The 12,375-nt window shown below is 43.8% G+C and overlaps 1 long non-coding RNA gene across 1 annotated transcript in view; it reads right to left on the reverse strand.

The window, feature by feature from the left end:
• Positions 1-6: 6 nt before the first annotated feature.
• Positions 7-12,375, reverse strand: part of LOC148149676 (uncharacterized) — a 141,530-nt gene continuing 129,161 nt past the window's right edge. Inside the window, exon 3 of the long non-coding RNA XR_015757732.1 lies at positions 7-557. This is a non-coding gene — a long non-coding RNA (uncharacterized LOC148149676). The remainder of the gene's footprint in view (positions 558-12,375) is intronic.

The following is a 12,375-nucleotide window of genomic DNA, read 5'->3' on the forward strand; positions in this document are numbered from 1 at the left end:
TTGCATGCTAACACACAAATCATACCTTACATAAGTACATCAGGGTAATAGAACAGATTACAGAAGATATGTTCCAGCTACAGAGAAAATACAAAGAAAGTTCAACTCTAATGTATGAGAGGTCTATTTATAAGTTTGGTGTGGAGGTGCCAGTGTTGGACTAGGGTAGACAAAGTTAAAAATCACACAACACCAGGTTATAGTCCAACCGGTTTATTTGGAAGGACAGGCTTTCGGAGCGTTGCTCATTCATTGGGTGCTAGTGAGGCAGGATCATAGAACACAGAATTTATAGTAAAAGAATAAGTTTGATAACAGAGGAGAAGAAGCTGTCCTTCAATCTGTGGGAATGTGTTTTCAAACTTTTGTGTCCTCTAGTTTCTTGATTACCAAAGGGATGAAAGATTTTCAGGAATATGCAGGAATGTGGTGTTTGGATTGAAATCTCTTCTGCCTTGATCGTATTGGAAGGTGGAAAGACATGAAGGGTCAAGTGGTCTCCTCTTGTTCCTTGTTTGTATGTTCATATGTTGCTTCCATCAGACACTTGTTCTGCTCTGTCATGTACCCAGAAAAACATGAGAACATGGAGAAAGTGAGGACTGTAGATGCTGGAGATCTAACTCATAAAGTGTGGAGCTGGAAAAGCACAGCAGGTAGGCAACATCCAAAGACCCTGATGAACGGCTTATGCGCAAAACATCAACTTTCCTGCTCCTCGGATGCTACCTGACCTGCTATGCATTTCCAATACCGTACTTTTTGACTCTAACATGAGAACATGTTTAGTGTAACCCTTGCTAGGAAGAGGCTCGATAACCCTACAAGCCATTTGATTCAATCATGCAGATCTGATTGCGGTCTCAACTAAACATCCTCTCTGCCCCAGCCTCCTCCTCCACCCCATTTTCCTTGACGCCCTTGTCCATCAAATCTCACTCAACCTTAACCGAGTCTGGTTCTAACTTTAAAATCCTTTTGCGCCCTCCTTCCTCACTTCCAAACTGCCAAAAATAACTTCTCTATATCTACCCTATCTGCTGCCCAAATGTTTGTTAAACTTAATCAAATCACCTCTTAGACTCCAATATCTCAAGGGGTTCAACTTCTATTTAATCTCGCCTCCAAATTTACCCCTTGAAATCTGGTAAATTTGCATTCCCTCTGGAGTTATTATATCCCTCTTAAGTAGAGATGCCGAGAATTTCTCACAGTAACCCAGGTATATTCAAACCAGGACTTTAAGAGTATAGAAATTGCTGGACAGAGATGAGGTCACTGTTCATCTTTGCTTTGCTGCTGAACATACAATAGTGGGACTTTTGCTAATTAAGGGTGACCAAAGATGTGAAACTAAGTAAGAACTGAAGGGGCAACGTTTTCACGCAGAGGCTGGTACATGTATGGAATGAGTTACTAGAGGAAGTGATGGAGACTGGTACAATAGCAACATTTAAATTAGATTCCCTATGGTATGGAAACAGGCCCTTCAGCCTAACCGATCCTCCGAAGAGTAACCGACCCAGATGCATTCCCCTACCCTATATTTACCCCTGACTAATTCACCTAACACTAGGGGCAATTCAGCATGGCCAACCTGCACATCTTTGGACTGTGGGAGGAAACTGGAGCACCCGGAGGAAACCCACACAGACACGGGGAGAATGCACAAACTCCACACAGTCAGTCGCCTAAGGCTGGAATCAAACCTGGGTTCCTGGTGCTGTGAGGCAGCAGTGCTAACCACTGACCCACCGTGCCACCAGGACGCATTTGGATGGATATATGAATAGGAAGGGTTTAGAGCAATAGGGCCAAATGCTGGTAAATGGGACTAAATTTATTCAAGATAGCTGGTCAGCATGGATGAGTTGGACCGAAGGGTCTGTTTCCATGCTGCAACAGCCCTATGACTCTATGATTCTAAGCTGGGTCATGCACTTGGGACACCACCCATTCATGGCCCCTTGAATGACATAACACACTTGTTTGTCTGAATGGTCTATCCCTGACCATTTGATACAGCAACAGTTTTTGATTAAATTCATTAAACAATGACTTTCTGTACCAGGATAATCAGCTTCCAGTCTTTCAAAACCAATGCCTAAATACCATAAAGCCTCAAGAGTGTTACAGAATCTTCTTTTTCAGTACCACCCAGATTTTGGACAGATAAGGATTGTAAAACAACCTCAACGTCACAAAGTGACTGCTTTATAAATTCACTTGCTTAAAGTGAGCCAGTGTACAGTGTCAGCTAGCTCCATGTTGATCATTTCCTATACATATGAGCAGCTGGTAAACATGTTGATCTATAAGATGAAGACCACTGCTTAAGATAACCTGTAGTGGTTGTAACAAGGTCAGCTAACTGGACCTTATAGAATGAGTTTCCTGATTGAGTCTGTTAATCTGGTTCAATCAGGAATCCCTGGTTGATAGATAAGAACACGAGTGACAGTGGTTGGTTAGGCACTTTTGGAATATGGAATGTAATTCTGGTCTCCTTCTTATTGGAAGGATGCTGTGAAACTTGAAAGGGTTCAGAAAAGATTTACAATTATGTTGCCAGAGTTGGAGGATTTGAGCTGTAGGGAGAGTCTGAATAAGCTGGGGCTGTTTTCCCTTGAGCGTCGAAGGCTGAGGGGTGACCTCATAGAGGTTTATAAAATAACGAGGGGCATGGATATGACAAATAGACAAAGTCTTTTCCCTGGGGTGGGAGAGTCCAGAACTAAAGGGCATAGATTTAGGGTGAGAGGGAAAAGATATAAAAGGGACCTAATGGGCAACTTTTTCACACAGAGAATGGTGTGTGTATAGAATGAGCTGCCAGAGGAAGTGGTGGAGGCTGGTACAATTGCAACATTTAAAAGGCACCTGGATAGGTATTTGAATTGGAAGAGTTGAGAGGGATATGGGCCAAGTGCTGGCAAATGGGACTAGATAAATTAGGATATCTGGTTGGCATGGACGAGTTGGACCGAAAGACCTGTTTCCATGCTGTGCATCTCTATGACTCTATGTTCACTCTGAGAGCTGGCTCTGAAGAGGGAGTACCAAAGTCAAGGACTGTCCATGTGTAAATAAAGGGTGGCTTGGTGACCGCATACTGGCCTCTGAGGTGTTATTTCATAACCTGCACCAATTGGAAAGAAAGCTGCATCATTGTTACAAAAGGGACGATTATTCACGGCTAATTAATTATCCTTTTTCTCCTGGGATGCTAAAAGTTGAGTTGAGGAGATTTCTAAACCCTGGAGCTCCAGAACAACCCTACACAGAGCAGAAAGCCCCCTGTAGAGTGCCCCAGAATACAGGCACAGATGACACAGTTAGGGAGAATATCCACCATTACCCCTTAAATAGATACACCACACAGACCTGTGATAGGGTTAGGGTTAGGGTTAGGGTTAGGGTTAGGGTTAGGGTTAGGGTTAGGGTTAGGGTTAGGGTTAGGGTTAACCCTAAACCTATTGCAGGATTTAACAGCTTCACAAAGTTGGTCAAAGTCAGCAAAGATGTCCCAGGTACACACTATACAGTGGTGTAGTGGTAATCTTACTGGACTAGTAATCCTGAACCCTGGACTATGCTTCAGAGATATGGGTTTGAATCCCACCATAGCAGATCATGAAGTAGAATTATCTGTTTATCCTTGAATGCAAAATACAGGTGACTCCTGTATCTATGGGTGATATGTTCCAAACCTACCGCGGATAGTAGCGAACCCCATCATTTAAATGGGAAATTTATCTCCCGGCAGCCCCAGAATTAATTCTGGAATATTCTATGTAATATTTTCGGGTCGTGGTAAATCACAGATAACTGAAACCGTGGTAACCGAATCTGCGGACACCAGGCTTCTACTGTACTTGACATTGATATTAATTATCTCATTAACATGTCTTTTTTTCTTTATTTCCCCCATTAAGATATATCTCTTTGACCAATTAGTCTGCTGTGAATCTCATTCTCAATAAAGCGGGTGCAGAAGAGATGTTTCCCCTTGTGGACCAGTGAGAATGAGAGGCTGTAGTTTTAAGATAAAGGTAACAGTTTGAAACAGAGCTAAGGAGGAATTACTTCTCTTGAAGGATAGAGAATCTGTGGAATTCACTGTCCCACAGTGCAATGGAGACTGCAACACTGAATAAATTTAAGGAGGAGACAGACAGATTTTTACTTAGGAATAAGATTAAATGTGATGGAGAGCCAATGGTGGAGCAAGCTAAAAAGGCTGAATAGCCTACTCCTGCTCCTGGTTCTTATAGAGTCAGAGAGATGTACAGCACAGAAACAGACCCCCTTCTGTCCAATTTGTCCATGCTGACCAGATATCCTAAATTAATCTAGTCCCATTTGCCAGCATTTGACCCAAATTCATCTAAAGCCTTCCTATTTATACACATTCAGATGCCTTTTTAATGTTGTAATTGTTCCACACCCCACCACTTCCTCTGGCAGGTCATGCCTCTGCAGGAAGAAGTTGCCCTTTAGGTCCCTTTTAAATCTTTCCCCTCTCACCTGAAACCTTTGCCCCTCTAGTTTTGGACTTCCCTACCCTGGGGAAAAGATCTTTGCTATTCACTCTCTCCATGCCTCTATAACTTCTATAAGATCACCCCTCAGCCTCCAACACTCCAGGGAAAACAGCCCATCTGTCCAGACTCTCCCTGTAGTTCAAACCCTCCAACCCTGGCAACATCCTTGTAAATCTTTTCTGAACTCTTCCCGGTTTCACAACATCTTTCCTATAAGATCCACTTATAAGTTCTTATAAGTTCTTAAGTTCCACTTGTATGAAAGGTGCTTTGTAAGTGCAAGTTACAAGGTTTTTAACCAAGAAATGAAGCACTGAAAGAGCCCAACGAGTCTAGGCCAAGTTGTAGTACATTGTATTTATTTCAACTGTTGTGGTCGTTTTACCTTTGCATCTGAGGTTGTTGGTCCCAGTCCCAAACCAGGTTATGAACATAAAAACTAAGGCTGGTACTCGTGCTGCACTGACTTTTCCATGAAACCTTAAACTGAGGCAGGGAGATATCCACCATGTCCTGGTCAATAGTTTACCCATATCTTAGGGTTGGTTAGCTCAGTTGGTTGGACAGCTGGTTTGTGATAGAGAGTGACACCACCAGTGTGGGTTCTATTCCTGAACTGGCTGAGGTTACTCTGGAAGCCCCACTTTTTCAAACTCTCTCCTCACCTGAGGCATGACAGACCTGAGGTTAAACTCACCACCACTTGTCTCTCTCCAACAAGAGAGCACCCACATGCTGCTCTGGGGCTCTGGTGATTTTGCCTTAATTATCCACATCACAAAGCTAAAAATAATCAATTATCACACAGCTTTATGTAGGAATTTACTGTGAACAAATTGCCTGCCACATCTCCTGCATTCTAACAGTGCTTCCACTTCCAAAGGTACTTTACTGTCTGTAGAGTGCTTTGGGATATGCTGCAGTTATGAAAGGCGCTATATAAGTGCTAGTCTTTCCCTTGTAGAAGAAAATGGCTGAAGTACAAAGGTATTAGATCAAGAAAACAGCTGGAATCAGAGGTAGTTGAAGGAAGCAAACAGCTGGTGACCAGGGTAGAGGATGATAGAAAACAGCTGGAGTACACAAAAAAAGGGGATGTGTTCCAGCGATAGAGGAGACAATGTTTACAAGATGTTCTTGGCTCAATGGCAACAATCTCGTCTCTGAATCTTTGGGTCATGGTTTCAAGTTCCTGTTAAATTTCCCAATAGGCATTTTTTTTCTTTTTTTTCAGAGCAACAGCACTAAAATACGTCAAGAATTTGTTTAAATCATGCGGTTGAAAGCCCTTCGCAGTGTCGCTGACACGAGAAGCTGTTGAAAACCTGTCTCTTTACTGCAGCAAGAGCTGACACAAGAGAGGACATCGTGGGATTGTTTATGTCAGAGAACAGTTTGTGTGGACGGTGGTGGGGGGGGAGACAATGAGTAAGTGTTTTTAATTCATTCACAGGACGTGGGCATCACTGGCTTGGCCAACATTTATTGCCTATCCCCAGTTGTTAACAGTGAACCACATTGCTAGAGTCACATGTACATCAGACCGGGTAAGGATGTCAGCTTCCTGCCCTGTTAGGTGCATTAGTCATGGGCAATGTTGAGCAATAAGGTAGGGGGATAGGCTGGATGGGTTACTCTTCAGAGGGTCGGTGTGGATCTGTTGGGCCAAATGGCCTGTTTCCATGCTGCAGGAATTCTATGTTTCTTGAACAACAATCAACCATGGATTCCTGATCATCATTAAACTCTTAATTCCAGATATGTATTGAATTCAAATTCCACCATCTATGCTGGCAGGATTTCGAACTCAGCCTGGGTCTCTGATTTAACAGTCCAGTGGGTAAAAACAATGACTGCAAATGTTGGAAACCAGATTCTGGATTAGAGTGGTGCTGGAAAAGCACAGCAGTTCAGACAGCATCCAAGGAGCAGGAAAATCGACGTTTCGGGCAAAAGCCCTTCATCAGGAATACAGCTGTATTCCTGATGAAGGGCTTTTGCCCGAAACGTCGATTTTCCTGCTCCTTGGATGCTGTCTGAACTGCTGTCCTTTAACAGTCCAGTGATAATCCTGGGAGGTCATCATCTCCCCTCTGGTGTCTTTAGGATATGATTAAGAAATTCCCAAAAACATTAAGGGCAATGGTATTGGTTAAGTATGACAAACCATTCAAGATTACTTTTTTCATTTTTAAATTCATTCACAGGATATGGGCATCATTGGTGAGCCCAGCTGAGCACCCATCCTGAATTGTCCTCAAACAAAAAAGTGGTGAACCATTGGTTAGCTCAGTTGGCTGGATGGCTGATTCGTGATGCCAACAGTACAGGTTTGATTCTAATACTGGCTGAGGTTATCATGGAGAGTCTACATTCTTGATTGTGCCTCACTCCTGCAGGAATTTATTGTGTCCAAATTGGCTGCCGCATTTCCTGCACTCTAACAGCGCTTACAGTGATGCCCAGTTTGGGTTCCACCAGGGCCTCAAGCAAACCAGTGTTGATGGAAGCGGGGGCAAACTCTCAGTTAGTTGGAGACATTCTTGGCATATACGAAGATGGTCATGATTGTAGGAGGTCGGTTATCTCAGCTCCAGGATATCTCTGCAGGAATTCGTCAGGGTAGTGTCCCAGGGCCAACACCTGTCCACTATCTATAAGGTACATGTCAGAAGTGTGATGGAATACTCCCCACTTGCCTGCAAGAAGCTTGACACCACCCAGGACAAAGCAACCCACTTGATTGGCATCTATTCCTTCCACCAACGACGTTCAGTAGCAGCAATGTGTACTGTCTACAAGGTGCACTACAGAAATTCACTAAAGATCCTCAGACAGCACCTTCCAAACTTGCATCTAGAAGGACGTGGGCAGCAGCACCTCCACCTGCAAGTTCCCCTCTGAGCCATTCACTATTCTGACTTGGAAATATATCATCATTCTTTCAGTGTTGCTGGGTCAAAATCCTGGAACTCCCTCCGTCAGAGTATTAGGGGTCAGCTTACAACATGTGGACTGCAGAGGTTCAAGAAGGCAGCTCATCCTCACCTTCTCGAGGGCAACTAGGGAAGGACAATTAATGCTGGGCCAGACAGCAATGGCTTTGTCTCACGAGTGAATTTAAAAAAAGTGCTGATCCTCAGGTCAACCCAACACAAGTTGTTGGTCTTGAATGAGAGAGCAGACCACTGGGACTAATGGTGAACTTATCTTCGTTGTCTTCCATTGCAGGAAAAAGCAGCAGAGACTGCTATTGCAGAATGGGGCTACTATGGAACATCAGATAATGCTTGACACAGAACTGTGCAAATCATAGAATCCCTACAGTGTGGAAGCAGACTATTTGGCCCATCGAGTCCATACTGATCCTCCAAAGAGCATCACACCCAGATACACCCCTGCATTCCCCATGGCTAACTCACCAAGCCGGCACACTATGATCAATTTAGCATGGCTAATCCACCTAACCTGCACATCTTTGGACAGTGGGAGGAAACCAGAGCACCTAGCAGAAACCGGGAGAATGTACAAATTCCACACAGTCACCTGAGGCTGGAATCGAACCTAGGTCCCTGGCACTGTGAGGCAACAGTGCTAACGACTGAGCCACCATGTCACCTTATCAAGAGATAGCCAGCTGCTGCCAGAAGGACCTTTCAAAGAGGAATTGAACATATCTTTGAAGACCACGGACATAAGAGCAGAGGTAGACCATTCAGCCCCTCAAATAAGCTCTGCTGTTCAATGCGATCATGGTCGGTCTGATAATCTTCAACTTCATTTTCCTGTCTTTCCCCAAACCTTGCTGATTAGAAACCTGTCTATCTCAGTCTTGAATATATTTAGCAACAATACTCAACAGCCCTCTGGAATACAGAATTCACAGATTCACTGCTCTCTGAGGGAAATAAATTCCTCCTCATCTCTGTCTTAAATATGCAACCACCTATCATGAGATTATGCCCTGTGGTTGTAGACTGTCCCATAAATGGAGACAATTTTTCCAAATCTACCCTGTCAAGTCTGCTAAGAATCTTGTATGTATTGATGAAGTCACTTCTTATTCTTCTATATTCCAATAGGTACAAACCCAAAACATTCCCCTTCTTCACATAAAACAGTCCTTCCATACGTGGTATCTGCCTTCTCTGGACTGACTCCAATGACAGTATAAATTTCCTTAGATAAAGGGACAAAGTTGAGCTCTTGGGTGAAATTGGACGGTTGTCCCCCAAGTTGTCTCAAGCTGCTGTATCTGTAAAGCTGCAGCAGGCAAAACGCCTTCCTTCTGTTCTTGTATTATTCTACAACTCAAATCTAATCTAATCTAATCTCAACTCGACTTTCGGAAAAGAGCTGAAGACCAGGATGTGAATCCTTGAGATTATATAGCTGCTATCAGGACTGCTGTGCTTTTCTAGAACTTTCTGTTTTTACATATGAGAATTCCATTGGCTATGACAGGGAAAGGTCATAAAATCTGATAGGGTATGGGAAAAGTGGCAGTTTGAAATGGGTTAGCGTGTCATTGTGCAACAGAGCAATGTTATGCTGAGCTCAAAGAAGAGTGATACCTTGAACGAGAGTGAGTTTGGACAATAATTCTCTCGGTGAAGTTGTGGATTTGATTTTTAAAGTGATAGCAAGAGATATTGTGCAAATCTAAGGAGGTAGAAGAATGTAGTCTTGACCATATCCAAACCAGAAATAGGTAAGAAGCTCACCTCACAGTCACACAGAACAGGGAGGTCGTGAACTATCAAACTTAGCTTGAGTGTCCTGTTGATGCCATCAAAGACAGAGATTAGTGACACACAGGAGGGCCAGATAGTTGAAAAGAAGTCAGTGGTTAGCACTGCTGCTTCACAGCGCCAGGGACCTGGGTTCGATTTCAGCCTTGGGTGACTGTCTGTGTGGAGTTTGCATGATCTCCCCGTGTCTGCGTGGGTTTCCTCCGGGTGCACCCATTCCCTCTAACTTATATCTCATTGTTTTTGCACCTTGTTTATTTCACAGTCCTGAAGTCTGTCTGGTTAAAGAGCCAACCCAATGATTAGCCTGTTCCATCAGGATTCTGAGTGCTTAGTGTCACTTACTGTGACAGAATCAACTTGTACTTTCAACACATTGCTACCCCAAACAAAATCGAAAAACTTTAACAAAACATTATTACAAGCTCACAGGATACAGGCAAAAGTGAGGACTGCAGATGCTGGAAACCAGAGTTCAGATTAGTGGTGCTGGAAAAGTACAGCAGGTCAGGCAGCATCTGAGGAGCAGGAAAATCAACGTTTTAGGCAAAAGCCTTTCATCAGGAACTTTCCTGCTCCTCGGATGCTGCCTGACCTGCTGTGCTTTCCCAGCACCACTCTGATTTAAACTCACAGGATGCCAGCCTTGTTTGTACTTTTTAAAAATATAATCTATTTTCCATGTAAACCTGTTCAGCGATGTTATTACATACCTCTGGAACAGGTAGGGACTTGAACCCAGGTCTCTTGTTTCAGGCATTGGGACACTACCACTGCACAACAAGAGGACTTGAATTTGATGTAAAATGGATGACTGCAGTGAGTGCATATCATAACTACAGCAAGCCAGGAAGGACATTGGTGCAGTATTGCATTTCCAACTAAATAATTCCATCTACTTTTCACTGAAAAAAAGGCAAATAACAGAATGCATGTCCAATTTACACTGAGTTACCCAAATCAGCCCTAAGTATGTAACCTTTCTCATGCATTAGTAAAACTTCATTATTCCTTCTCTTTAAATGCAAGGCACACATACTGATTGTTGGCTTTTCCTCAAACATCTGCTGATTGGAATGCGATGCTCGCTGGATTTGTTTTGAAATCTTCTCAGCTAATTTATACTGTTACCTTCCTAGAATCCCGACAATGAGGAAAGATGCCATTCAGCATCAACTCTCCAAAGAGCATCCCACCCAAACCCACCCTGTTCCTCTTACCCTGCATTTTCCATGGCCAATCTACCCAACCTGCACATCTTTGGACTGTGGGAGGAAACTAGAGCATCCAGAGGAAACCAGTGCAGACACAGAGAGAATGAGCATATTCTATACAGACAGTCACCCAATGCTGGAATCAAACCTGGGTCCCTGGTGCTGTGAGAGAGCAGTGCTAACTACTGAACCGCCCCATCACCCTTTAGAAACCGCTTTCCTTTAGTTTCCGTCTCTCGCTGTTTGTTTCTCTGTTCACTCAGCCAATGTGAAATGCTGGAAATCTCCTCTGACACGTTTCAGGTTACTACTCTGAGCGCTCAACTTTCTTCTTCTGAGACAACTGGCTTTAGCTTTGTGTCTGATATCTGGAATTTGAGATCTCCAGTCTTGTCATTGCATTGGGATGTCAGGCTGATTTGCCATCATGTGGTTTGCATCGTTCCATCACAGAGTCTCGAAATTACCTCCAAGGCTTTCACAATGAGATCGTCGCCTGGTGTAACTTTCCACAGGTCTATGAAGACCATAAAGTTACAGGAAGTGGAACAATAGCTCAGTGGTTAGCGCTGCTGTCTCACAGCATGAGGGACCTGGCTTAGATTCCAGCCTTGGGTGACTAACTATTTGGAGTCCGCATGGTCTCCCTGTGTCCACATGGGATTGCTCCAGGTGCTCAAGTTTCCTCCCACAGTCCAAAACTGTGCAGGTTAGATAGATTGGCCATGCTAAGTTGCCCTAAACTATCTAGGGATACACAGGCTGAATGGATTAGTCATGGGAAAAGCAAGGTTACAGGTACACAGTGGGTGTGCTGAGGATGTTCTTTGGAGGGTCAGTGCAGACTCAAAGTACTGAAGGATGTCTAACTGCACTTGTTGGCATTTTATGAATTGAATTGCATTGCATTTATCGTCATGTGTACTGAGGCACATTCAAAAGCTTTATCTTGCGAACAATACAGGCAGATCACATAGTTAAATAGCATAGATAAGTAAATGATAGGTAAACAGCGGTTGAACAGAAACACAGGTACAGGTGAATGCTATGAGTTTGTGAGTCCATTCAGTACTCTAACAACAGTAGGGTAGAAACTGTTTCGAAACCGGCTGGTGCGTGTGTGTTCAGGATTCTGTACCTTCTCCCCAATTGTAGATGTTGCAGAAAAGCATTGCCAGGTTGGGATGGATCTTTGAGAACGCTGGCGGTCTTGCCTTGACAGCGATCCTGGTAAATGGATTCTATAGATGGGAGGTTGGCCTTTGTGATTGTCTGGGTCGAGTTCACCACTCTCTGTAACTGTGTCCGATCTTGAATGGTACAGTTGCCATACCAGGTAGTGATACATCCAGTCAGAATGCTCTTGATGGCACACCTATAAAAGTTGGCAAGGATATTTGCCATCATGCCAAATTTCCTCAACTGCCTGAGAAGAAGAGACGTTGGGCCCTTGTAACCAGTGCGTCCACATGAAGAGTCCCAGAAAACTTATTGTGGATGATCACTCCCAGGAGCTTGACACTCTCCACTCATTCCAACTCTGTGCTGTTAATGTGTAGGGGAGCATGAGTAACATCCCACCGAAAGTCAATAATGAGTTCCTTGGTTTTGCCAGCATTGAGAGCTAGGTTGTTCTCAGTGCACCATTTTTCCAGGTCTTCCACCTCTCATCTGTAGTCTGTTTCGTTGCCATCTGAGATTCGACCGACTATGGTGGTGTCATCAGCGAACTTGTAAATGACATTAGTCTGGTATTTGGTGACGCAGTCATGGGTATACAGTGAGAACAGTAGGGGGCTGAGTACACAGCCCTGGGGGGCTCCAGTGTTGAGTGTTAATGAGGATGAAATATTGTCCCCAATCTTC

This window comes from Chiloscyllium plagiosum, unplaced genomic scaffold (assembly GCF_037043375.1).
Source record: "Chiloscyllium plagiosum isolate Xiang-an unplaced genomic scaffold, Cpla_swu_hap1 HiC_scaffold_7, whole genome shotgun sequence".
NCBI lineage: Eukaryota > Metazoa > Chordata > Chondrichthyes > Orectolobiformes > Hemiscylliidae > Chiloscyllium > Chiloscyllium plagiosum.